Source organism: Rhinolophus sinicus, linkage group LG05, assembly GCF_036562045.2.
Source record: "Rhinolophus sinicus isolate RSC01 linkage group LG05, ASM3656204v1, whole genome shotgun sequence".
Lineage (NCBI taxonomy): Eukaryota > Metazoa > Chordata > Mammalia > Chiroptera > Rhinolophidae > Rhinolophus > Rhinolophus sinicus.
In genome coordinates, this window is record NC_133755.1 from 10,448,382 (window position 1) to 10,454,570 (window position 6,189).

General features: G+C 42.2%; 1 pseudogene; it reads left to right on the plus strand.

Annotated features, from left to right (window-relative positions):
• Nucleotides 1-5,175: 5,175 nt before the first annotated feature.
• On the plus strand, nucleotides 5,176-5,969 carry LOC109455920 (small ribosomal subunit protein eS1; annotated as a pseudogene).
• Nucleotides 5,970-6,189: the final 220 nt, after the last annotated feature.

A 6,189-nucleotide genomic window follows, 5' to 3' on the forward strand; every position in this document is an offset into this window, starting at 1 on the left:
CATTGAACTCCTCAAAATCACTAATTATATCCTGTGCAAATCATAATCCTACTACCAGCTTTTGGGCCCACATATTTTCAATGAAGCCAGCAGGCATCGAACACTGACTCTCTAGGAAGAACTCCATAGACATGGAGGAAAAAATAGAAGGGAGAAATATTGTTGCCTTGGAACTTAGAAATCTGAATGCTAGTCCCAGTTCTGACATTAATGAGTTCATTAATGGACTTCTATTCATCTGCACCTTTATCCGCAATTCTAAAATGAAAAATTGGGTATGGTATTTTCAGGGTCCCTTTCGGTCCCAAACAACAGTAAGTTAACCCAAAGAGCCATCTTTCCATGCGCTCTCAAAGTTTCTGCCTATTCAGAAGCAAGAAGTCAGGCTCTGGGCTGAAGCAAGAGGAGGCAGCTAGCATAGTGGAAGCATAAGACCAAGGAAAACGAAGAATACGGTTGGGACGTATAGGACATCATTTGCCAAAGTGTATTCCAAGAAACACCACTTGCCTGGAAAACAAATAGGCACTGATATCTTTTCAATAAATGATGCTCTATGGTCAAATAAATGTGGAAAATATTCAGTTAGCAAATGGCTTCCTTTACTACAGGTCTTCTATGCTAATACGAACTAACTGTAGAGCTCCCAACGGTTCATGCAGCATGTATAGTATCCTAAAGTTATATTTTAAGGAACCATTTCAGAGAATGTTAATCTAAGAAAAGCTACAACTACCAACAGTGTTGGTAGCAAACAGAGCAAGATATTCCTGGTGACAGCACCCAAAGTTAGATTGGTGTCGCACATGAAATCGTGATGGTTGTTTGTAAAGTAAAGATTTGAATATAAGGGAACTCAATTTTTTTTTTTAAATCCACTGCTTATTAAGTGCTTCCTAAGGATGTAGGCCTGTTTGGGATAGAAGAGAGTGTGTATTTGTAAGAGTGAGTGAGTGTGTGTGTGTGAGTGTGTGTGTGTGTGTGTGTTGAGTGGGTGCAAGAGAATGGGGAAAGAGTAGTGAAGGATAAATACTTGATCTGAGGCTGTAAGACATAATCTAGTGAATTAATAAAAGTTAATTATATAAAACAATGTAGTGTACCAAACTATGTGGTCAAAATAATATAAGAATATGGATTGATGAGAGATGAAGTAGTCAGGAAAAGCTTTGTGGAAAGTCAGGCCTCAGACTGGTCTATTAGAAATTCCATTAGTATAGACCAGATGATAACCTGACACGACTAAACATGTAAGACTTGTCTCCATTTGCAAGTTGAGAGCTGACAAATATTTCTTCGCACCAAGAGTGAATAATCAGAAGTGCTGCGGTAAACTGCAGAATTACTTCTCTCTGCCTCGAGCCAATTGCAATGTATGGTCATGTCTCATTACCACTTTAATGTATAATTCTTCCCACTTTCCTCCTATTCTATGCTATCAATCCCACTACCTGTTCTCTGGTTTTCCTTGATTCATGTAAATTAATTACCATGTCAATCCCCAATTTGTTGCCAGCTTTTTAAGAGGGCTAAGAAAAATACCATGCCCCTCATGCAGTCCTTCATTCTTTTCCATTGTGCAGTGCGTGGGTTTATGGGAGCTCAATGTGCCCACTGTGCCCATGGGGAGTGTGCTCGTGAACTCTCACCCCACTTAAAACTGAGCGAGATGAAATCTCCAACACGTACTGGGAGATAGTTCACCATCCACATTCTCCATGCCTATCGTGCCAAAGATCCCCACCTGCTCTTTCTGCATGGTATTTACCAGGGACAGTGAGCACTGAGCACCTAACTGGCAAATTTCAATAGGTCAGGAGATTAAAAATAGAAATAAATAAAGAAAACAACTAAAATCCATTGCTAGGATAACCGGTCTTCAAGATGACCCCCCAATAAACCACACCTCCTGGTATTCACTTCCTTTTGTAGTCCCTCACACAGCCAATTTGAACTGGCCCTGTTTCACCAATGGAATGTACCAGAAATGGTACTGTGTGACTTCTGAAGCCAGTTCACAGAAAGCCTGAAACTTCTGCGTGCATCTTTAGGAAGCACCACTCATGAAATGCTCATGTTAGACAAAGCCCGCCTTCATGTAAGCAGTGTGATTACCCTGAAAACTACTGTGAGAAACTCAAGCCACCTGAGGCAACCTGAAGATGCAAGGTGAAGAGAGATGCCACAGAACACCAAGGGGCCAGGGGTATGAGGGAAGAAACCATCTTGGAAGTGGATCCTCCAGTGCCAGCCATCCCAATTAATGCATAGATAAGAGACAAACTAGCAGATGAAGTTTTCCTGAATTTCTGACCCACAGAGTCATGAGTCAAAGAAGCCACTCACTATCGGGGAGTTTGTTATGTAGCAATAGATAACTAGAACACTTTCTCTCTTGAAATCCAGGAGTTAACTTCAGATGGAAGGAACACACAGCTTTAGTTTCGGTTGCTGACCTAAGAAGAAACTGACATGGAAGGTCAGCTGCCTGAAAGTGCAATGGTATCCATGTTTTTCCTCGTTGGGAAACTCTACTGAGGATCTAGACTCTCAGCGGCGAGGAGAATATGATGGAGCACAATAGAAAGAAATATGTATGGATCCCTTTCTAATTCCAGGTATGGTCACATACATTGTCCTATTTAACCCCCATAGTAAACCCTTTTTGGAACGGTGTTATGCTGCTCACTTTATAGATCAGGAAACTGAGCCAGAGAGAGACAAATGGGCTGCCAAATCACAAAGCTAGAAAGGACGTGCTGGGAAGTAGCCCGCACCAGCCAGCAGCTAGGTATTATTCCAAGCTCTCCTTCAAAGTTGATTCAGAAGTTAGAGGTGGTAACAGAGCTAGCAGCCTGTGGGCAGACACAGGATTACTTCCAGGGGACCACTTAGGGGAAAGAATAGAAAATCCAAGCCTTCTGTAGTAATCCAGTTTTAACTCCCTGAGCTCCCTCTGAGGAAATTTCTTTCCACGTATATTTATAGAGTGTCCTCAGTGCTAGGGCTCCAAGGATGAGTAAAAACTACCCTTGACTCAAAGAACTCACAGCCCGGTGGACAAAACATTCACACAAACAGAGAACTTCATTAGTGTTAGAAAGGCTGTGCAGAATGTCACAGGAAAAACTTCCCTTTGCCTCACTTGATGGGGTCTGGAAGTACATTCTAGAATAGATGCTGGCTGCACTCAGCTTTGTGGGACTGGCAGAAGGTGGCCTCCCCTTGGGGAAAGACAGTCTACCTTTGACCTCCGTACCTACCATTTCTAGAGCCCCTGCGCTGAACCTGCAGAAAGGTATGACTGCCCCCTTTCTTTCCATTAAACTTGTCACTGGAGTTTCTAATACTTTGTCAAAATATAATGCACACTTGAGAAGCCTGAGCAGGATGATAAATTGAGGGCACTGGATTCTCTGTGAGCTTTGAAAATAAAGCCCAAATGAAGATACCTCAAACACTGATGGAAGGTTTAATACCTCATTTTTATCTTTCCCTCAAAGCACATTTCATACTTCACTGAACTAGTTCATAGGCCTGGCTGAAAATCTTCCATTGGATGTGGCTTTGCTGGATATTCTTGTTTACCCCAAACGCTTCTACCTACCTCTCAATATGAAACTTCATTTCTCATCCCTGTTCAGAGAAGCGCTCTCACTGCGGCTGACTCCAACATGGCTAAACCAAGACAGAAAGAACTGAAAAGGAAAAGCACTATTTCCTTCAACCCCAGTTCTCCGTTTCTCTTCTTGCTCCCCCTTCCTTTCTGCCTCTCTCTCTCTCTGTCTCTGTCTTCCTTTGCTTCTCTCTCTCCTCTCAGAAACTTAATGTCTCTAACTCCCTTTTCTTTTTCTTTTGATCCACCTTTTAAACACATTTCAATATAATGAAAAAGAGTGTTCCTTCTCAGACTGCTTCTGGAGCCAAGTTGGTTCCAATCTGCTTACTGAACTTCTCCCAACACACGCGCCATGCACACACACACACACACACACACACACACACACGCACCATGCACACACACACACACACACACACACACACACATGCACGCGCACACAAACACGCATTTGTGCGCACATGGCACCATGTTCTCTGCATATTCTCCATTTGTTCTCTTCTCCCTCCTCGTTGCCCTCCTAAGTCCTTCTGTCTTTTCAAATCCAGCTCATGTCTTAATCCTGCAAGCAAGTCTCTCTAGTCTTTCCAGGCCACAGAGACTTCTCCCTCTTTGGAGCTCTGACAGCATTTATTTCTGTACCATCTTGGCATGAAATTATCCATTGTCTAGACTTGTTCTGTCACACTTTTATTCCTGCGAAGATGGATGCTTCTCCAGAGCTAAAATGTCTCCTCTGTTGTAGATCATGCCACTTCCCCATTCAAGAATTTTGAGTGGTTTTCTGTGGTTTATGGCAGCTGCTTCGCTAACTCTTCCAATGAGGCACCCAACAGTGAAACAGAATTAATACACTCAGATGCTCTTTATGATTCTGGGGTAGCCCATTGCCCCCTCACAAGATTTCCTTAAGAACTCATGGTTTCACTTTTTAAAATACAAGCAAGTTTCATATTCTAATTTATAATCAAGTTGTCTGTAAATCTGGGGAGGTGAACTCAAATACACAAGATATGAAAAGATGAGAATAGTTGAGATAATTTAGCCTAAGACCTAATTCTTTCACAGAAGGCCAGGAATAGAGAAAGGAAGGCCATACTGTAGAGACCCTCGTGGGGGTCAGGAGTGGCTACAGCAGTGCCTTAAGTAATATTGTTGCATGGTTCCCTAGCACCTTCATGACAAAGGCCAAACTCTCCAGCGTGGCATTCAGTATAATCTTCACCTCGATCACTATCTGTTTTTCTAGTCTCATCTTTCATGCTGCCTTATCTGTCCTCGTGCACACTTTCCTGTGACCACAAGGAACTACATTCAATGTCTAACATACAGCACAGCATCCACATCTCTTTGAATGTCCTCCCATCTCAACCCTCCAACCACACATCTCAACCCCAGGCCAGCTGGTGAACACTTTCTCCAGGAAGGGGTTGTGTGCTCACTCCATGCCAAGCATCATATTGAGTGCTTTTACACCTTCTATTATAATGTCTCTTACATTATTTCACTCATTTGTTTAAAAAGAATAGCTAGTCTTTTGGCTCTCTGAGCAGACCATGGCAGTTGGTAAAAATAAGCACCTTACAAAAGGCAGCAAGAAGGGAGCCAAGGAAAATGTGGTTGACCCATTTTCTAAGCAAGATTGCTGTGATGTGAAAGAACCAGCTATGTCCGATGTAAGAAATATTGGGAAAACACTAGTCACGAGAACTTAAGGAACCAAAATCACATCTGATGGTTTCAAGAGTCACGTTTTTGAAGTGAGCCCAGCTGATCTGCAGAATGATGAAGCTGCATTTAGAAAATTCAATTTAATTACTGAGGATGCTCAGGGCAAAAACACCCTGCCTAATTTCCATGGCCTGGATCTTACCTGGGACAAAATGTGCTCCATGGGCAAAAAATGGCCGACCGTGATCGAAGCTCATGTGGATGTCATGACTACCGATGGTTATTTGCTTCATCTATTCTGTGTTGGTCTTACTGAAAAATGCAACAATCAGATTCGGACGACCTCTTATGTTCAGCATCAACAGGTCTACCAAATATGGAAGAAGATGATGGAAATCATGACCCAAGTGGTACAAACAAATGACTTGAAAGAAGTGGTCAGTAAACTGATCCCAGATAGCGTTGGAAAGGACATAGAAGTGGCTCGCCAGTCTATGTATCTGCTCCATGTGTCTTTATTAGAAAAGTCAAAACGCTGAAGAAGCCCAAGTTTGAACTGGGAAAACTCATGGAGCTTCGTGGTGAAGGGAGCAGTTCTGGACAAGCTACTGGGGATGAGACAGGTGCTAAAGTTGAATAAGCTGATAGATATGAGTCCCCAGTCCAAAAACGTGTTTAAAATTCAGACTTTCGTGGTGACAAAAAACAAACAAACAAAAACAAACAAACAAACAAAAAAAACCTGTTTGGTATGTTTAAAAAAAAAGAAATAGTTAAAGCCCCTCAGCCATTAAGGAGCAGGTGGAATGCAAAGCTAAGTCATCACAGTAATAATGACTTGTAGGTTTTGTTAGAATGGTTGGTATACAAAATATGTACAAATGAGAAAGTCAGCTTTT